This window comes from Capricornis sumatraensis, chromosome 8 (assembly GCF_032405125.1).
Source record: "Capricornis sumatraensis isolate serow.1 chromosome 8, serow.2, whole genome shotgun sequence".
Lineage (NCBI taxonomy): Eukaryota > Metazoa > Chordata > Mammalia > Artiodactyla > Bovidae > Capricornis > Capricornis sumatraensis.
Window position 1 is genome coordinate 92,604,610 of NC_091076.1, and position 22,163 is coordinate 92,626,772.

General features: G+C 45.8%; 1 protein-coding gene across 4 annotated transcripts in view; it reads right to left on the bottom strand.

Moving 5' to 3' along the window:
- STAT3 (signal transducer and activator of transcription 3) overlaps window positions 1-4,706 on the bottom strand; it is a 74,383-nt gene extending 69,677 nt beyond the window's left edge. For all 4 annotated transcript variants that reach the window (XM_068976312.1, XM_068976310.1, XM_068976311.1 and 1 more), the window contains exon 1: window positions 4,495-4,706. The gene's annotated coding sequence lies outside the window, so the exon portion shown is untranslated. The remainder of the gene's footprint in view (window positions 1-4,494) is intronic.
- Window positions 4,707-22,163: the final 17,457 nt, after the last annotated feature.

Below are 22,163 nucleotides of genomic sequence, written 5' to 3' on the forward strand. Positions count from 1 at the left end.
TTCCACTTATAGCTCCCTGAACACACCACGCTGTTTTAAGCCTCTGCACGCTCATGTTCCCTCAGCCTTGAATACAGCTATTCACCAACTCAGCTTTGTTGGGAGAATTCCTAATCATCCTATAAAACCCTAATCATGTGTTCCCATGTGAATACCCTTCTATAATAAAGCCTTTCTCTCTCATCCCTAAAAAGAACTAATCTCTTTTCTTAGACATTTAATAAAAACTTAGATTTAGCGAGTTCTTACTGTACACCAGGTTTATGCTAAGTATTTTACCAGCATCACCTCCTGGAGTCTTCAATAGCACTAGGAGATATACACTGTTAGCCTCTCCTTTCATAGATAAGAAAACTGAGGTTCAGATTCTGACTAAGAAGTGGCAGATATAGGATCCAATCCCAGATTGTGTTGGACTCCAGAGTCTGACCTTTGAACCACAGTGCTGTCATCTTCCCACCCCTAAGTCCCTACTGACGAAGCACATACCCTGGCCCCTATAATACCACTTCCGGTTCCGTGAAACAGGGACCATACTGCATTATCCTTGGATCCTGCCTAGCATAACTGACTCTCATTACATAAATGCTTGTTGATCTGAACTAAGAGTTGTGATATTAATAATATGATATAGGAAAACTGAACATAATAGAAATCCTTTCTTGCATATGCTATTGCTTTCAAAACCTGGAGTTATTTCAAACAACTCACTACCAAAGTACCATAAAACCATCCTGACAAAACGGCCCCATTGTAACCCAAGGTTCCTTGCAACAAGTGTGTAACAACCACAATATTAGTTTTTTCACCATAACCAACACAGATTGAGATAGCCCAGGGATGTCATTCTGCTGGACCTCACCAAGGCTGCTCCAGGACACCAGGAGTTCTCTAGGATCTGGACATGTCCTTCGAGTGTTCTTTGGCTGGTTGTCACACACGACCCAAAAGTTAAAGTAAAATTTTTTTTAATATGGAAGACAGAAAATGTGAGTGGACATGTGTAGCCAGTTAAAAATCCTCATAAAAAAAAAAAAACGCACTTCTGCACTTAATCACACAAATCTGCAAAATCAGGACCCCTCTTTTTGGGTGCTGGTCCAGTTTATACGGTCATCTTCAATGACAACTTCCCTGGGGTGGAGGCCACACATACCCATTTACTTTATACCAATTAACCAAAGTCAGGCATGTAGTAGGCACTCCATAATTAAACATCAATATTTGGCTTCAAAAATCTTTAAACTCCTTGACCTTGCATTCAAGACCTCTTACTCCTCCTCCATTTACTTTGCTAATCTACTAGAATTGGGTCTGTGCTGTATCACCATACCTCCTCACCCCGAATTCTTTACATCAGTCAAATGCCAACCATTATGTGGGTCTCAGATCAAATCTCTCCTCTGGCAAGAAGACTTCTAGACAACTCCTAACCTCTCCTCCTTCTGAAGACCTGTAGCGCTTAGTGAAGCACTGTCCAACAGCAAAGCATTCCACTCTGTGATAATGGAAATGTTCTAAATCTGTGCTCTATGTTTTAAAACATGTAACAGTTACCTTGCTGGACAGGATGGGCTTATAGTCTCACCATCTCTTTGAGGAAATCAAGTTGCATTACATGGATAAGAAATTTATGAAGTTGTCGCAGTAGACTGCAAGGTCTGTGAACAAGGTATCTTGTTCCTCATAACAACTTTCACAAAGTTGTAAAAAGTAAATATTTGTTGATCTGTACATCACCCCTGAGAAAGCCATAAGGTTTAAAGGTGCTGGACTCAGCCTCTGGAATGATGGCCACCACCTCTGCCCTGTCTCACCATCTGAAACTCATGACATGCAGAGGCAGGAGAAAAGAGCAACCTTCTGGAGATACAAATGACCACTGATTAAGCCACAAGACACTTTGGTTTAAATGACATTTAGGTCATGACTGTCCTTCACCTACAAACCTGCCTCAGTAAATCTCTCTTCCCATTAGCAAATAGCTAAATTCTGATAGTAAATTATGCAGACTAAAAAGTTACCTGAGGGGAAGGAGAGTGAGAGTTTGGGACTGACATGTACACACTGCTATTTTACAAGAGATAATCAAAAAGGACCTTTTGTATAGCACAGGTAATGCTGCTCAATATTCTGTAATAACCTAAACGGGACTCACCTGTTTATTTTAAATATCTCCCTTGGAGTCTTATAGGATATTGACGGTCTAGGTATATGTTAGAATTTCACTGCCACTTTTCCCAGTAGGGCCTACAGTCACTCTAAATTAAGACCTAATACTTAAGCATAGATAGTCAAAAGCAAACAAAATATACAGAAGGTACAAGCTCCATCACGATGGTATGTTGCTGCCTGGGCAAGTGTCTCATTCCTTACACCTCAATTTCCTTATCTTCAAAGCAGAGTTAAGGTTACATGAACTATCTACCCTTTGTGGGTCAAGTCATAACTATGGATATTTCTAGATGGCTATTCTTCCCAAAAGAACTACATATAAAGATAGAAGATTTATGAATTTTCTAGTGGCTCTTTGTGGTAGATATGCTAGCAAAAACAGAGATTAAGGTCAAGCCTCAGGGACTCCCCTTGTGGTCCAGTGGTTAAGAAATCTGCACATTCAATACAGGGGAGTCAGGTTCAATCCCTGGTGGGGGAACTAAGATCCCACATGCCTCAGGGCAACTGAACCCACACACCACAACTAAGACCCTATCCAGCCATAAATAAATAATAAATACACAAAAAAAAAGCCTCTAGCATCTACAATTTCTTTTTTTTTTTGGTATTAAAGACTTCTTTCCTCCATCCCACTGTGCAAATGTCACTGCAAAAATTTTACTAGTAGCTCAGCCTGCTACTGCTAAGTCGCTTCAGTCGTGTCCGACTCTGTGCGACCCCACAGACGGCAGCCCACGAGGCTCCCCCATCGCTGGGATTCACCAGGCAAGAACATTGGAGTGGCTTGCCACTTCCTTTTCCAATGCATGAAAATGAAAAGTAAAAGTGAAGTCGCTCAGTCGAGTCCAACTCTTAGCGACCCCATGGACTGCGGCCCACCAGGCTCCTCCGTCCATGGGATTTTCCAGGCAAGAGTGCTGGAGTGGGGTGTCATTGCTCAGCCTGGCACATGTAATAAGGAAATAAATGTGCTGACTCAGGGAGTACAGACATATTTGATATAAAACATAAAATTGGCTAAATCAAGTCATAACAGTCTAAATCCACATATAAAAGACAGATAATTTACAGTTCTGATTTCTTCAAACCAATGCTGTATTAGCTCAGCCAACCAAAAAATTACAACCCACACACAGAATAAATATGCCCTTTATTTATTTAACCAACCAGCAAGGACACGTTATATACATTTTTAATAAGAATAAGTGTGTCAATATCATGCATCCACTTGATATAACAGAAAGATGTGGACTAAAGATGGAAAAAACCACTCAGGTGACGGTTTGAATTAAGCTAACTGAAGTGCAACCACACCCCCAAACACAGGTAAAGTTTGCACACATGGCTTTGCCAAGGCCAGCCTGTCTTTGTTTCTCTCTCTGCATTTACCCAAGCTCTTGGCTCTGAGACAGAAAACTCCCACTCTCGATTGGTTCATTCTGTCCTATGCAATTAAGCAACACCACAATCCAGTAAACGCAAGGGCTCAATTATTTATCTTCTGGCCAAGTTTACCAGGTGGTTATAAAAGAACAATGTCAAGGAGGAAAAAGGTTTATTTCTCTTTAGAGCTGGGTTGATGGGGGTTTTATTTGGATTTTTTTTGGAAGAGGGAGAAGGGAAACACGACTTTACCCCAGAAAAAGGCTGGGGGGAGTTTAGAAAGAGTACAAGGCTGTCAATTTCCCTACAGGAAACTTGAATCTTATGCAATAATCCTACCCATAACCAAACAGCCCGCAAGGCTGTAAAGGGAAGACACCTATTCCTACCTCCTCCAGGGGGGCACAGCTGGCTCCTAAAGGAGCAGGAACAGGGCAAGGCGGAGGAAGTGGCTCAGCCGGGAGACGCCGGGCCCCGCCGAGGGGCGGGGAGGAGGCGCTTGCCAACCACCCCCCCTCTCCGTGATCTCCGCCGGCGTGACAGTCGCTCCCGTGGCCGGAACGTCCCCAGAGCCCCAGGGAGCAGGAAGTCGGGGGGCTGTCCCTCGCTCCTGCCCCCCCACCCTAGAGTACCCTCGCCCCACGGTCCTCCCCCTCCAGTCCATTCTCTCTCTTCCTCTGCGTCTCCCCTTTTTCCAAAGAACGAAACTTCCTTCCAGCGCACCCCGTCCCTTCAGAGGTCGGCTCCTGTCATCCCGGGAAACTGTCCCTTCACAGCGACTCTCCGTGTCTCCTCGTATCCCCCTGACCCCACTGAAGTTTCCATTCACTACTCCCCCAAACACCCCAGAAGTTCCCAGCGCGCCCCTCCTCCCCCGGGATGCCCAGGCCTGGAGGCCGTCGGGGGGCAGCCCCACCCTTAAACCCCCTTCACCTGCTGCTCGGGCTGAGGCCCGACTGGCCGGGGCTGCGCTTGCGCCGGGGTGCGGGCCGCGGGGCTCCCTCAGGCCGCGGAGTCTCCCTTGGCAGAAGCGGGGAGAGCGCGGAGCTGGGGTGCTCGTCAGGGATCCGGTTCGGGCTCTCTCCCTCCGCGGCGACGTCGGAACCCCAGGCTCCCCCTCCCCGTCTACGCCGCCGCAGCTCCGGAAACCGCTGAATTACAGCCCCTCCAGCCAATCCCCGCCCAGCCCCCGCTTGGCCTAGGCACGCCGCTCATGTATAATTCATAACATGACCAGTTTTCTCGGCCACCCAGAAGCCCTGCTGAGCATACTCTACATCCGAAGCCCCACCCACTGGCCAATGAAGAGAGCCTCTGGGAGGAAGGGCGGAGCCAATACAAGGCTGGGAACGCCCCTGTTCTGGCTGTTCCGACTCTTAGGGCTCCTCCCTCCGCAACAACTGGGGAAGAATCGAGGCCCTGGGCAGAGGAGCCCGGGGGGAGGGAGGGAAGATGACTGGAATGTCCTGCTGAAAACTCAGCTGAGTTCCTGGCAGTGCGTGACGTCAAGACACTTTAAATGCCCCTGATGCGGCTCCCTTCTGCCTGCTCTCCCTCTTCCCGGCCCTTGGCACCACGTGGGGGCAAGGTTGGGAGCACTTACCACGTGGGAATCAGCCAGTTAGACAGTCCTCAGGTGTCGCCAGATCCTTTAGGGGCCCAACGCCCGAAATGGGTTTCTGGGGACAGCAAAAAGAACATGGGTGACTCCCGCCTGCTTTGAACTTCAGTTTCTCCGTGAGTCGGGACACACACACCCGGAAACATGACGTGGAAATAGAGTAATTACTAGAGTGCGTGGGGAGAAGGTAGTGGATTTAACCCTGCCCTTCGTTCCGTCGCTTCAAGCATCAAAGGCCAACGGCCGGTTCAAGGGAATAAGGAGACAGTACCAATGAAGAATGACACGTATACACATTGTTTTTATGCGTCTGAGTTGAAATACTTGAAATTGCGTGCCTTTATCTTTTTCGCTTCATCTACTTCGAATGAAAGTTTTACTGCATTAACCAGTAGTTTATAGGAAATGTAGACATTTCACCTCACATAATAGATGTTCTTTGCATTATAGTGTGTGTGTGTGTGTGTAAGACTATTAGGGTTTTTAAAAATAACAGCTATTAGTGTTTGTTTAGTACAAAGAGGTATTAAAGATGAAATCTAAAAAGGGCCTGTTATCTCAACACCCAAATAAACCTTGATGACAGCTTTTTCAATGAAACTAACACATGTTTGTGGTTAGAAAATTCAGACAGTTCAGAAAACGTGAAAATTAAAACTGAAAATATGCCTCCTTCCCCCACCAGTCCTTCTCGCCAAGGATAGCTATTCTTATTAATTTCTGGTGGGAAAATCAATGACTCCTAACCTTTGGGGAATCTGAGAGTTTGTTGGAGACTATGGATTCTAGTCCCAGAAATACACAGCATGACATTTTACTCACAAATTCTTCTGGTTCCCTAGTTTAGACCTTTGGACCACCATATATGCAAATAAAGAGGTGAGAGCATCTATAGGGTAAATGGTAGGGTCTTTCCTGGTGGGGCTGCAAGTTTCCTATTGCTCTCCCATAGACCCAGCCCAGCTTGGAAATTGCTATATTTGTCTGTAGTGTGTGTACGTGTGTGTGCCTGCATTTATCTTAATCTTCCCTTCAGGGCAGATCCTCCACCTTCCACCTCACCTAAGCTCTGCTTCAGCTGTGCTTTCCCATGCAGTTGACTACCTCCTTAATAACATAGGGGCTGATATTTATATATTTCTTACTGATACACTCTTGGTTCTCACAACAATTATATGTGGCAGATAGAGGCTATATTATCCACTGATAGGAAATTATGATAGAAATAGTATGATCATCTCAAGATCACAGATACTCAGAGGTATACCAGGTGGGTTCAGAGCCAGGTTTTTATTATGTATTATATTTATTACTTTTAAAGTATTTATTATTTCTTTATTGGGCTGCCCTGGGTCTTCGTGGCAAGGTCTTTTTTTCCCTCAGTTGAGGCATGTGAGCTCTTCAGTTGTGGCATGCGGCATCTAGTTCCTTGACCAGGGATGGAGACCAGGGGTCAAACCTGGACCCCCTACACTGAGAGTGCAGCGTTTTAGCCACTGGACCATTCGGGAAGTCCCCAGAGCCAGGTTTTTAGAATCTACATCTCACAACTTTGTTCCATCCACCTGAACCCTGCCCTCCTTCCAGACTCCTCTGCTGACCTTTGTTTCCCTCACTGCCCTCCTCTCAATTCACAGAGAAAATCTACCCCTGAATCTATCTGTTTCACCTATGAAACCTCTCTCCAGTGCAGCCACTGGCCTTTCTCCATACCACAGAGCCCCCCATGGCTTGAAGACAGAAGTTTCTCTCACCTGAGCCAATGCTTTGACCTGAACTCCCCTTTCCAATCTCATCCCCTCCATCTTAAACACCTGAAGCTCCTACGCTGACTTTATTACCCTCCTCCAAACAACTTCTGTAACTTTACGCCTCTGCAAATCCCCTTGCCTCCAACTGGAATATCTTCTCTTTCCTCATTCCCTACTGGAAAACTCTTACTCATTCTTCAAAGTCCAGTTCCAGCATCACCTCCTCTGGGCTTTCCAAGACTCTTCCTGGCAAAGTTAATCTCTTCTCCTGGATTCCTTTAACAGGTTATTTCCCCATCTAGTTTAGCATTCTCCACCTTGGACTCCAATGAATCCATTTGTTAGCCTACTTCCTGGTAAATAAAATTAATAATTAACTTTTATAAAACAATCACCGTTTTCTAGGAACTGTGCTAAGCTTTTTACATAGATTATCTCATTTGACCCTCACCAAAACCCAGTGAGGTGGGTACTGTTACATTTCTCATTTTCAGCTAGGCAACTATGGCAGAGAAAGTTGAAAGACTGGTCCAAGGTCCCACAGAGACTACATGCAAACTCAGAATGAGAATCAGGCCTGGCTGCCTCCTTTGTCCATAAGCTTGAAAACATCTCCTCTAAGCTTTTGGTTTCTGGAGACCTGAATCCCTTCATACTCACTTTCATAATTCTAGCATCTAGCCCAGAACTCACCTAAGCCTAAGTTTATGAAATATTAATCAACAAGTGTTGAATAATCATATTAGCAATAGCTAACACGTGGAGTGTTTACTATTGCTATTTACTGCTTCTGAGCTTGTATTATGCAACTCATCTATTAATTCATTTCATCCTTAAAATAGCTCCATGATACTCTGATTTTACAAATTAGAAAAATGAGGCTTACCATAAGGTTGTGACTTACCCAAGAACAAAGCTGGTAAATGACAGTCAGATTCAAACCCAAGTGTGTTCAATTGGACAGCCTGAATAGCTGTTCTTCCTTGACTTCATATCAAGATTAAAACTTCCTTTTGGATTTCCAAGGAAGGAAGGACCTAAAGGAGGAGAAAACCTGATGCCTGCACCCTCTGCCCATCAAATAAATAAGGGCAAAGTGCAGAAGCCCAGCCCATTCAAGTCCATAGTGGATGGACATATCTTTATAAACATACCTGCAAATTCTTTGACACTTCTTGCATCTGCAATAAATGTAGAGTCTCATTCCACATAGAATACAATGGTTATGATGCTGCCTGACTTCTGAGGTTAGGTCATAAAAGGTGATACAGGACTACCCTGGTGGTCCAGTGGCTAAGACTCTGTGCTCCCAATGCAAGAGGTCTGGGTTCGATCCCTGGTCAGGGAACTAGATCCCACATACCACAGCTAAGAGTTCGTGAACAGCTAAAGATCTGCAGACTGCAACTAAGATGATCCGACATGCTGACAGAAAACTAAGCCCTGGCACAGCCAAATGAGTAAATAAATATTTTTAAAAAGTAAATGGCAATACGGTGTCCACCTGACTCTTTCTCTTGGAACACTCACCCTTGGAACTCAGCCACCACGTTATAAGGAAGCCCACGCAACATGCAGCAACCACCTGAAAGTGTTCTGGCTAACAGTCTGGCTAAGGCCTAGGTGACAGCAACCACCAACTGTGAGTCAGTCAGACTCCATATGATTCCATTCCCAGCTTTCAAGCCACCCGGATGGAGGCCAGATGGAGGCCAGATGGAGCAGAAATGAGCTGTTTTTGCTGAGCCTTACCCAAATTACACATTCACAAGCAACATAAATATTGTCATTGTTTTAAGCTACTGGATTATTTGTTTGGTTTTTCCTTTAATTGAGGTAACATTGGTGTATAACTGTTTCATGTGTGCATTTTATTTCTATTTCTTTATAGCCTATAGCACGCATGTGTGCGAAGTTGCTTCAGTCATGTTTGACTCTTTGCGACCCTGTGAACTGCGTCCCGCCAGGCTCCTCTGTCCATGGGATTCTCCAGGAAGAATACTGGAGTGGGTTGTTGTACCCTCCTGCAGGGGATCTTCCCAACCCAAGGACTGAACCAGGATCTCTTACGTCTCTTGTATTGGCAGGCAGCCACTAGCACCACCTGGGAAGCCCCAGCCTATAGCATACTCACCACCAAAAATGTAGTTTCCATCTTTCATCATACAGCTGATGCCCTTTACCCATTTTGCCCTTCCCTCTGATAATCGCTCCTCTGTTCTCTGTATCTACATGTTTGTTCTTGTTTGATTGGTTCATTTATTCTGTTTCTTTTTTTGTTTTTTATATTTTACGTAGGAGGGAAATCATTTAGTATTTGTCTTTCTCTATCTGATTTATTTCACTTAGCATAATACTCTCAAGGTCCATCCATGTTACACATGGCAAGATTTCATCTTTTTATGGCTGAGTGGTATTCCAGTGTATGTGTGAGTATGTGTACCATATCTACTTCGTTCATCTATTAATGGACACTTAGATTGTTTCTACATACTAGCTATGGTACATAATGCCACAATTAAAATAGTGGAGCACATATCTTTTTCATTAGTTTTTTTGTATTCTTTGGATAAATACCCAGAAGTAGGATTGCTGGACTATTATTTTAGTTCTGCTCTTAATTTTTTGAGCAACACCATAACTTTTCCTATAGTGGAAAAGTTACCTTCCTGCCTACACCAGTTTACATTCCTGCCAACAGCGTGTGCTGCTGCTGCTGCTAAGTCGCTTCAGTCATGTCCGACTCTGTGTGACCCCATAGACTGCAGCCCACCAGGCTCTGCCATCCCTGGGATTCTCCAGGCAAGAACACTGGAGTGGGTTGCCATTTCCTTTTCCAATGCATGAAAGTGAAAAGTGAAAGTGGAGTCGCTCAGTCGTGTCCGACTCTTCATGACCCCATGGACTGCAGCCTACCAGGCTCCTCCATCCATGGGATTTTCCAGGCAAGAGTACTGGAGTGGGGTGCCATTGCCCTCTCTGAACAGTGTATGAAGGTTCCCTTTTCTCCACATCCTTGCCAACACTTGTTATTTTTTGCCTTTTTGATATAACCACTCTAACAGGCATGAGGTGATATTTCATTGTGATTCCAATTTGCACTTCCTGAAAAGTTAGTGATGTTGAACATCTTTCCATGGCCAGTTTGGTCATCAGTAGGTATATCTTCTTTGGAAAAAAAAGTCTGTTCATCTTCTCTGCCGCTGCTGATGCATCACTTCAGTCATGTCCAACTCTGTGCGACCCCAGAGATGGCAGCCCACCAGACTCCACCGTCCCCAGGATTCTCCAGGCAAGAACACTGGAGTGGGTTGCCATTTCCTTCTCCAATGCATCAAAGTGAAAAGTGAAAGTGAGGTCGCTCAGTCGTGTCCGACTCTTAGTGACCCCATGGACTGCAGCCTACCAGGCTCCTCCATCCATGGGATTTTCCAAGCAAGAGTACTGAAGTGGGGTGCCAGTGCCTTCTCCGTTCATCTTCTCTACTCTTAATTAATTTATTTATTGGTCATGCCACTCAGTTTAAGAGATCTTAATTTCCTGACCAGGGATTGAATCCAGGCCCCCTGCCGTGGAAGTTCGGAGTCCTAATCTTTGGACTACCAGGGAATTAGACTGGATTGTTTTGTTTTTGTTATTGTTGAGCTATATGAGTTCTTTCTGTATTCTGGATATTAACCCCTTGGATATATCACTTGGAAACGTAGTCTGCCATTCTGTAGGTTGTCAGCTGTCTTTTCATTTTGTTGATGGTTTTCTTTGCTGTGTGGAAGTTTTTAGTTTGTTGCAGTTTCATTTGTTTTTCTTTTTTAAATTTTTATTTATTTTTTAAATTTATACATATTTATTTATTTGGCTGTGCCAGGTCTTAGTTGCAGCATGAAAGATCTTTAGTTGTGGCATGTGAAATCTAGTTCCTTGACCAGGGATCAAACTCAGGCCCCCTGTATTGGAAGCACAGATCCCTAACCATTGGTTTATCAGGGAAGTCCAAATTTTTATTTTTTCGGCCATGCCATAACAGCTTTCGGGATCTTAGTTCCCCAACCAGGGGTTGAACCCACCCAGCAGTGAAAGAGCCCTAACCAAAGGACAGCCAGGAAATTCCCTCATTTGTTTATTTTTGCTTTTGCTTCCCTTGTCTAAGGAGCTATAGCTGGAAAGATATCGCTAAGACTTACATCACAGAGCATATTGCCTATGTTTTCTTCTAGGTGTTTTATGGTTCCTGGTCTTACATTCAAGTCTTTAATCCATTTCAACTTGATTTTTGTGTATGGTGTGAGACAGTGGTTTAGCTTCATTCTTTTGCATGTGGCTGTACAATTTTCCCAACAACATCTATTGAAGAGACTATCATTTCTCCATTGTGTGTCCTTATTCCTCTGTTGAATATTAGTTGTCCATTTTTGTGTGGGTTTATTTCTGGGCTCTAAATTCTGTTTCATTTATCTAGGTACTGCCAGTATTGTGCTGTTTGGATTACTATGGTTTTGTAATTTATAGTTTGAAATCAGGAAGGATGATACCTCCAGCTTTGTTATTTTTCCCCTCCAGATTGTTGAGCCAGTACATTTTGGGATGGTTTGTTACTCTTCATATTAGGTAAATTAAGATCCCACATGCTGAGTGGTATGGCCAATAAATATAAATAAGTAGATAAACAAAATCACAGAGAAGGGCAGGTCCATGCAACATGAATTCCTTGGACTTCTACTTTCTGCAAAAACGCTTCTCAGGCATCCTCATGCAAGCAGCTCTCTTCACTCCTATCTGAAAAATAGTCCTCCTTACTCAATATTTTCAAGGCTAAATGTTTTTCCTATGCTGCTTAAAACATCATCCATACCATGTCATTCCCGTGTACATGCTAAGTTGCTTCAGTCTGACTTTTTGTGACCCTGCTGACTGCAGCCCATCAGGCTCCTCTGACCATGGGATTCTTCAGGCAAGAATACTGGAGTGGGTTGCCATGGCCCCCTCCAGGGGATCTTCCTGACCCAGGGATCAAACCCAGGTCTCCTGCATTGCAGGCAGGTTCTGAGCCACCAGGAAGCCCTGTCATTCCCATGGGGCTTAGAAAAAAAGGAGTTCTCCTTTCTCATTCCCTCCAAGGCCCCACCTATCCCACCAAATTCTCTCCTGTCCCCTCAATTCCAGCCAGTCCATTGCCACCTCAGGGCCTTTGCATATGCCCTTCTTTTTCCTTCTGTAGCTCTGATATGGCTAGTTCCTTCTCACCCTTCTGGTCTCATCTGCTCAGAAAGACCTTGTCTAACTACCTCCACCTAAGGTTGCTCCCAGCAACTTTAGTCTTATCTCTATGTGCTATTTCCTCTGAAACTCTTATAATCCTCATTTTATTTATCTAGTTACAGTTTCCTATCTGTCTTCTTCTTTACACTATCAGTTCTGGAAAAATGGATTTTGCCTGTTCGCTTCTTCCTTGTCTCTCCCTGCAGGACACACAGTGAAAGTGAAAGTGAAGTCGCTCAGTCATGTCCGACTTTTTGCAACCCATGGACTGTAGCCCACCAAGCTCCTCCATCCATGGGATTCTCCAGGCAAGAATACTGGAGTGGGTTGCCATTTCCTTCTCCAGGACACACAGTAGGTGCTCAATAAACGCATGGAAGTGCTCTTGGTTCCACCCCTGCCACTGTGGGTTTTATCAGTTCTCCTCTCTCTCTTGAACTTTTCCACTTATTCCTTCCCTTCTGTCTCTGCAGATTCTCTGTCTTTCCCATCTTGACCCTCAAGTAACTCCCCCCTTTCCCATCTTGGTCCCCAAGTCCTCACTCCCACTTGCCCCACCAAGGTGGCTTCTGCACTCTCCTCTCCATAGGACAGTCCTCTTGAAGGTCATTAGGGACCCTTTTCTCACCAAATCTTATCTCTTCTTCTGGGTCATTTTATTTAACTTGACTGTAGAATCTGCCAATCATTCCCCTTCCACCCTCCTAGATAGTCTTTCCTCCCCTGACCATCACAATGGTCAACAGAAGCAGTTGCATTAACTAGAAGGCTGATGTGAGCTGAAGTGAGACACAGAGTTTGAATACTGGCTCTGACACAGAATACATGGTGCAACCCTGGGCCAGTTCCTTAACCTCTGTAAGTGTCAGCACCCTTATCTTCAATGGAGAACCTAATTCTGACCTCAGGAAGTTTGCGTTAAAGGGTTCTTGATTGGAAGATACAAATTAGGTGTATAGCATGACAGATAAGAGCCTGGCTCAGGCACCCCAGCTACACAGCAGTGTGAGCCTGGGTCAGTTGCTTAACCTCTCTGAGCCTGTTTTCTCATCTACAGAACAGAGAACATGAGTGCACCTACCTCATAGGTTGTGAAGATGGAAGAGGATACAGTGTTAGCTATAATCTTACTCAAAAAAAAAAAAACCCACTAAAAAAACAAGAGTAGGGTGGGGAAAACTTATTGGAAAGAATCTGAGATCTCTCCCAGATTCCAATAAAGAGTTGAACAACCACACCTTATAATTCCAGGAACCTCACCACAAGTGGACGTCCCACTAAGCTCTGCCATTCACTTGTCATGACTTGACTTGAGGCTGCTACTGAAATGTTCAGTCTCTAACCATGGCAATAAGAAGGGTATGTGAAGGTTCCAAATGTTTTGATCGCTGGTGTTTTTTAATGCTACCATTTTAAGCATTCATATACATATATATATATATGTAGGCTGTGCTAGGTCTTTGTTGCTGTGCACAGACTTTCTCCAGTTGAGGCATGCGAGAGCTACTCTAGTTGTGGTGCGCAGGCTTCTTATTGCAGTGGCTTCTCTCGCTGCAGAGCACGGGCTGTTAGTTTTTGGGTCAGTAATTGCAGCTGGTGGGCTCGGTAGTTGTGGCTCACAGGCTTAGTTGCCTCTCAGCATGTGGAATCTTCCCAGACTGGGGATCAAACCTGTGTCCCCTGCATTGGCAGGAGGACTCCCAGCCACTGGACCACCGTGGAAGTCCTCAAGCATTCTTTTTCACTTTTTTGTTGTTGTTCATCTGATTGGAATTAAATTTCCAATTTCCTGGCAGCTGTAGGCTCAAAATTCTAAATTGCTGGCAGAGAGGATTTCATTGGTCCAGACAGGCATCTTTGAAAAAGCAGGTTGGACATGGTTATCTAGTAAAAGCAGTTTCCAAAAAAGAAAGTTCTGATTATCCAGTAGAGACAAAGCAGAGGGAGGGAGCAGGGGTTTTCCAAGCAGAAGGACATCAGATAAGCATCAGAATTACCTAAGATAATACCTATGAAAGTGCCCTGCACCCAGTAAGGTGTTCTTCTCCCTCTCCAACCATCCCACAGTCTACTTCGCTGTTCCCTCCAATCCCATCAACTTCTTAAAGGGTGGCATGCCTGCTTTAATTTTACAATCCATCCTCTTCTCTCCCTAACTCCCCCCTCCCTTGGCTAGCTCATCTGTTCCTAGCACTTCAAAGATCACTTCTCTTCTGATAACTATTTTATGCTGAGTCTTATAAGGTACAAACAAACAACCTTCTCTTCCAGATCCACAGCAACTTCTTCTCTAAAATGACTCCTGCTTTTCTCATCTATAAAACAAGACCCTTTGGGAATTCTCTGGTGGTCTAGTGGTTAGGGCTCCACATTTCCACTGGGTTCAATCCCTGGTTGGGGAACTAAGATCCTGAAAGCGACGTGGTCAAAATATTAAATAAATGAAGCAAGACTCCTATAGGTTTCAACACTCCATAATTTTTCTTTTTTCTTTTTTCTTTTTTTGGCTGTGCAGCATGCTGCTGCTGCTAAGTTGCTTCAGTCGTGTCCAGCTCTGCGTGACCCCACAGACGGCAGCCCACCAGGCTCCCCCGTCCCTGGGATTCTCCAGGCAAGAACACTGGAGTGGGTCGCCATTTCCTTCTCCAATGCAGGAAAGTGAAAAGTGAAAGTGAAGTCGCTCAGTAGTGTCCGACCCTCAGCGACTCCAAGGACTGCAGCCTTCCAGGCTCCTCCGTCCATGGGATTTTCCAGGCAAGAGTACTGGAGTGGGGTGCCATTGCCTTCTCCGGCTATGCAGCATATGAGATCTTATTTCCCTAACCAGGGATCAAACCTACGCTCCCTGCAGTGGAAGCACAGAGTCTTAACCACTGAACCTCCATGGAAGTCCCCTCATCATTCTATTAACTGTTCTTCAATCATGTCCTGGAGAAGGCAATGGCACCCCACTTCAGTACTCTTGCCTTGAAAATCCCATGGGTGGAGGAGCCTGGAAGGCTGCAGTCCATGGGGTTGCAAAGAGTCGGACATGACTGAACGACTTCACTTTCACTTTTCACTTTCATGCATTGGAGAAGGAAATGGCAACCCACTCCAGTGTTCTTGCCTGGAGAATCCCAGGGACCGTGGAGCCTGGTGGGCTGCTGTCTATGGGTTTGCACAGAGTCAGACACGGTTGAAGTGACTTAGCAGCAGCAGCAGCAGCAATCATGTCCTCAGTGTTACTGCCTCTTTGCCTTTCCACACACTGCTCCCTTTGCCTGGAGGACTGTGCCTGTCCCACATCACTACTTTCATTTATTTAACACGTACTGAGTATCTACTATGTCAAGAGATACCTGTTGGGTCCTGTCTGGCTCACAACGAGTCCTCCTTTCCTAGGAACTGCTTCCTCTACTCCCCGTTCATATGCTGGAATAGATCCCTTCAGGCATGTCTGTATTTCATGGTCCTATTCTCCCGGTCATAGATGATTAAACCCTGGGTGAGCACATGTTTACTGGCTTAAACAGAGTCTCTCTGCCAGGAATTTGGAATTTGAAATTGAGAGGCACAGAGCCTGGGAGCCCTTCAAGCTGAGTTCCATTAATGTCAGTGCTTTCAAGAGGGCCATCCATCATCTCCCTCTCAAAAGTCCCTGGAGATCCCCTGATTCCTACTCTTCCCAGCCTGACCGCTCAGCAGTTCCTTGGTGTCCATGGGACACCTTGGCAACCTTCCAACATAAGTTCCTTTTTCTGCTTTTGGCCGGTGTTCTTTTGTTATGCTTTCAACCTAATAACATTTACCAATGAAATCATGTATGAGACACTGTTAGGCTCTAACAGTTAGGTTAGGTGTTAACAGTTTGGTGTTAGGTGACACAAAAATCAAGTAAAATATTGTCTCTGCCCTCCAGCAATATGTATTTCAAATCCTACCCTTTGTGAAGGATTATAACTTAAAAGCCCTCTTCCTCTATAAGTTTCCCCATATTCCCCAAGCAGGGTGAATCTGTTTTCAGTGTATTGCCATTGCATTTTGCTTTACTTCTCTTACTCAATATCTCTTTGAGTTATTTTGAACATCTGCCTCTCCCACTAATTGCAAAGTGTTTCAGATCAAGAGCTAGATATATTATATCATGGCTGTTAGCACAATATCACAAATAGATCCATGGGAAGGAACACCTGATTCTTTGTCCACCCATCATCTTTTCTCCTTCCCCTAACAGCGACCCATTTTTCCTTTGGGAAATCAGCTTTCCTTGCTGAGCAGCATGCAAGATCTTAGTTCTCAGACCAGGGATCAAACCCATGCCTCCTGAATTGGGAGCTTGGGGTCTTAACCACCGGACAGGATTTCCCTGGTGGTCCAGCAGGTAAGAATCTGCCTGTCAATCTGCCTGTCCCCTGCCTGCAGGGGACACAATTTCCATCCCTGGTCTGGGAAGACCCCTCATACCACAGAGCAACTAAGCCCGTGCGCCCCAACTACTGAACCCTTGCTCCGGAGCCCATAAGCCACAACCACTGAGCCCACATGCTGTTCCTATTGAAGGCTGCACACCTAGAGCCCATGCTTCACAACAAGAGAAGCCACTGTAATGAAAAGCCTGAGCACCACAGCAAAGAACAGCCCTCGTTTGCTGCAACTGGAGAAAGCCAGCGAGCAGCAAAGGAGACCCATCACAGCCGAAAATAAATAAATAAATAAAATTTAACCACTGGATCACCATGGAAGTGTCTTCCTCCATGCTCAACTCCATGCTGCAGGTGAGTTCTAGAAATGGTCCATGGCCTAGATTTGGTCAGAGGCACAGTGATTTGAATATGTGACATCTTAGGAGGGTAAATGAAATTCTAGAAAGATTTGGAAAGAAATCCTCTTAACTGGGGTTGTTGAGCTGTCAAGCCATAAGCCTGCAGCTACTGATGGTCATCTTTGCCAACACACGGTGAAAATCTAATTGCTAATGAAAAACACAGCAGAGAAGAGGAGATATGAAGAGAAATTCCTAGTGATTCCTACATCAGAACTTGCAATCAGACACTCCTGGACCTACCATTGGAAACTTTTTCGATTACCTTAACTCTCTTGAGTTTTATTTTCAGCTTTGGTGGGTTTCTTTGTATGTTTGTTTTGTTTCATTTTGGCTTTATCTGCTGAAGCCAGTCTGAGGTGAGTTTATGACCATTGCAATAAAGTTTTAAAATTCATTCAGCAAATGTATATTGACATAGAGTCCTATGGGAACCCTGAGAAGGAAATGATCAGTATGACTGGGGAAGAGGTTGGTTCATGAGGGGAGATGGAAAGAGGGAGGCTATTCCAGAGAGAGGTAAGGCCCACAGGCCTGAAAGTATGTGGGCCGTTTTTGACCAGCAGACTCCTATAGAGCATATTGAATAGCAGTAAGAACTGAGGCAGGGACCAGACTCTTTAAAAATATATAGTTATTTATTTGGCTGTGTTAGGTCTTAGTTGTGGCAGACAGACTCTAGTTGTGGCATGTAAGCCCAGCAGCTGCCACACATAAGTGCTTAGTTGCTCTGAGGCATGTGGGATCTTAGTTTCCAGACCAGGGATCAAACCCATGTCCCCTGCATTGCAAGGTGGACTCAGCCACAGGACCACCAGGGAAGTCCCATGGGGCCAGACTCTTATGGTATCTTGTGAGCCATGCCAAAGACTTTAACCCTTTGGTCAAAGGAAGACATTTAAACTGGAAAGTATGTTTTCTTTAAAAAAGAAAATCTATGTACCTATATCTACATAAAAATAAACCATATAAATAAGTTTATATCTCTATCTCTACCTGGCATTAACCTGGGGAATAGATTAGAAAGACTCTAAAGGCAGTTCAAATACTGCAGGTGAGAGCAAATGAGGTCTGGACGAGTGTAAGACACTGCAGCTGTCTTCTCCTGCCCCTGAAGAGAGTTACCTCTTGGGATAAGGACTTTGGAAGTACTATTTAGAGACCTGATAACTCAATCTGTAGAGGAACTCCCTTAGATCCCAGGTGTGGACAAAAGATTGCCGCCTGCCATTATCAATAAGGGCTTCCCTGGTGGCTCAGTGGTAAAGAGCCCACCTGCAGTGCCTGTGCAGAGATTCTGGTTCGATCCCTGGGTGGTGCTGAGCAGGGAAGCCTGGCATGCTGTAGCCCATGGGGTCGCAGAGTCAGACACGACTGAGTGACTGAACTAAACTGAACTGGGGAAGGTTTCCTAGAGAATTTTCCTGGAAAATCCCATGGACAGAGAAGCCTGGTGGGCTGTAGTCCATGGGGTCGCAAAAGAGGTAGACACAACTTAGCGACTAAATGAAACAACAATTATCAGTAAACAAAAGATGTTGAATCCAAGTGCCATATTACAGCCACCCTGACAGTGAGTGCTGAGGGAACTCAGGATAGAAGTTAAGATTGCCCACCTTCTGCAGTAAACTGCTGGATCCTCCCCTCCCACCCCCTATACCCACTGCCCTATACCTGAGGAGACTCACAAGGAGAAAACACAGGACACCAGGCCCAGCTGAGGTGCATATCAGTGGAATGAATTTAGTCAGTGCATAAAAAGGGCTTCCCTGGTCGTTCAGACATAAAGAATCTGCGTGCAACTCCAGAGAGCTGGGTCTGATTCCTGGGTCAGGAAGATCCCCTGGAGAAGGGAAAGACTACCCACTCCAGTATTCTTGCCTGCAGAATTCCGTAACAGAGGAGCCTGGCAGGCTGCATACACAGTCCATGGGGTTGCAGAGTAGGATGTGACTGAATGACTAACAATCAACGCATAAAGAAGCACTAATTTCATTAACTTGAAATGTTTGGTTTTCTTTAACAATAATCTTCAATGTTCCGACTACCTGGCCTTTGTTGCAAAACTGCTTAACATCCTGGCTCCTCCCTCTTGCTTCTTCAGAACAGTTTCTCAGTGTTGTCTGAGATGCTGTGTCCCAGGCTTGAAGCCCTCATAATGTCTGCCAAAGAAAACATAACTCTCAACTTTTAGGCTGTGCTGTTTTTTTGGTCAACACAGATAATGTTTGATGGGATCCTTCGAGAGACAATACTAGTTTATCGTCTGATTCTAACCCATGGAAATAGTGCTAATGAGGGGTGGGCAAGTTGATGACCAGTTGGTGGAAAAGATGCTTTGTGGGAATGGGACTTTGGAACGTCCATCAAATCCTATTGGTAGGAAGCTATTTCATGAAAGCCTCCTCCTCCCTTTGGCTGCAAGCAAAGAAGAAAAGGAATAATTTCTGACTTAGAGCTTCTGGAGTTGTGGCCCCACACTGTGATGTAAAGGAGGAATGTCATGGAACAGGGGCCAGCAGAAAAGTGGCTCTTCAGAGAATTAGGGCCACTTCTAACAAAATGGTGTCCAGAATAGAGCTGGGTAGGGAAGTTACCGCAAAGTAATTTGGTTGGTAGTGAAAGTGTGGTGGACCAGTGAGCAGGATGGCTTACAGAAGCAAAGGGGAAAGGACCAGGAAACTTACTGCTTTGAGTGAGAGAAGTAAACAATGGCCTGGTATCCCAGGGCCCTTCCTGGTTTCCCTCAAGCCCATTACTCCACAGCTGGGGTCCTGACATCATTCCCTGCTTCTCACAGCTGCACTTCTGCATCCCTCAGGAAGGAGGATTCTGAGCGTGCTTCTCCTGGCCGAGGGGAAGTTTCCTGGCTCCCAGGCTCTGGATTTTCATCCTCAGTTTCATTTCTTTTGGAGGAATGCCAACCCTTTCTGGGGGAATTAGAACCCAAGACTGCCGTGCTTGCTGCCGGGGTCAGCAGCAGGGGAGTCCAAAGGAAATGGATGGTTCCTGAGGAAGGACTCAGCTTGTTTGGGGTGGTACTACGAGGCCAGGACACAGCCCCAAAAATGACACTGTCATTTTTGACAATGACACCCCTCCCCAGGTGATTCTGATGCTGGCAGAACTCACATGACAACTTGTTTTCTTTGCTCTAGGAAATCCATAACTTGTGAGCAGGTAGGGCTGGCTGTTCAAGGGGGAAGAGAGGGTATACAGACACGTGGGCATACAGAATGAGAGGTGCCCATCCTAGGGCTGTAGGGAGAATGAAATATGCTGTGTGGCTATGACTGGCATCTCTAGCATGCACCAGAATCTTTTTCTCTGACATTCAGGCCTGACTTTTCCCCTCCCCTAGGCTGCCTCCCATAAGATGGATTTGGCAGCCTGAATTTGCTGGGGGCAGAGCTCAGGCTGAGTAGAGTAACTGGGTGGGTCTAGAGGGCTAAGGGTCTGAAGGCAGAGAAGCGGTCTAGACACTACAGGATTACAGACATGGTGAAACTGGAGCCAGCGTGCTTGACTTAGAATCCCAGCTCCACCACTTACCATCTATGGGACGTTAGACAAGTTACTGTGTGTGCATGTCTTTCCATTTCTAAGTGGGATAATAACAACGCCCCAGTCCCACGTCCCATCCAGGCAAATGCTGCACGTTTAAACTAGCAGCATCTCTCTTTCGTTCCCTGGTTCCCTCCTGTTCTCTGGAACTCATCCTATGTAACTGCCTTCAAAGAATACAATCCAACACAGATCCTTTTAGAAAAGCAGGTTTATTGGTCGGGCTGCTCACCAGGACACAGCAACATGAGAGGCTCCCCAGAGCCCACTGGAAACTCTATCTGCCCACAACTCAGGCCCCTTCAGCCCATCAGCACCAAGGAACCTCGTCCCACAATCCCCATCCTCCCACAATCCCCATCCTCCCTCAGCTGATGTGTCTCCAACCATTTGGAAGAGAGAAGGGAACCAAGGGTGGGGGGCGGGGAGCAAAGCTTTGTGTTATATAAAAGGCGTGTCCCCAGACTCCCTCCCTCCAGCCCTTAAAACAATTAGCTGCAATTTTCTAAAATGCAGAGCAGGGAAGATAAGGCAGAGGGGGTGAGGGGAGAAGGAGGGAGCCTTCAGCTCTCCTCTTTGGGCTGTGACTTGGGGGTGAGGGGGGTGTCCTTGCTTCTGACAAGTCTCCTTTATGGGGGAAGAACAGGGAGACTGAAGTGTCCTGAGGAGACCCTGATCAGAAGTCAGGCCTTTGAACTGGAAGCAGCACCCCTCTCACCCCAAAGATTCAGGAGAGGAACCCACAAGGCTACAGAGGTCTTGGGATGTTCTACAGCTTTATGATACTAGCTCTAGGGAAGGATCTTGAGAAGAAACTGCCAGGAGTGAGCCAAGGCCGGGCTGCCCTACACACAGGAATTCCTTACTCTCCTCTCCTCCCCTCCTGCTCTCAACTTGGTGGCCTGGCCTTTAGCATCTGGTCTCTTTCCCATCAGCCTCCCTCCTAACTATAATACCAGCTTTCTGGACCCTGGTGCTGCCCTCTTCTGGGACCCTAATTTTCTGGGCTATGAGAAATGGGCTGCCCCTGGGGGCACCATAACTAGTAGAGGTAAGGGGTAAGGCTTACCTCTCTCTTCTTGGATGATGGATTTCTCGCACTGCCCTCCCTACTACTGAGAACCCCAATAAGATGGGATCCTTGTCCTGGGTTTCTCCTGCTACTAATGAGCATTCTCTTTTCGCCCATTTCCACCTTCTACTATTTTCTGCCTTCCTTACTGGGACCCTCTGCAGATACAGCCTGTGCTAGGCCCTCACGGAGGGTCATGGCTTACTCTGCCCTCTCTCTGACACTGCCCTAGATACTCGCAAAAGCTGCTTTCAAATCCTTCCAGTATGGGGTCTCCCGTGTAGGCAAGGGGCCTCTTCAGGATGCACTCTTCCCTTTCATGGTAATTTTGGCTTTGAAGCCGCCAGAGATCAGAATGAGAAAGAAGAGCTCAGTGAACAGGAATGACAGCAGCCGGGTGAGAGAGAGAGAGAGAAAAAGAGAGAGAGAGAGAGAGAGAGAGAGAGAGAGAGAGAGAGAGAGAGAGAGAGAGAGTGTGTGTGTGTGTGTGTGTGTGTGTGTGTGTGCGCGGGGGGGGGGGGGGGGGGGCGGGCG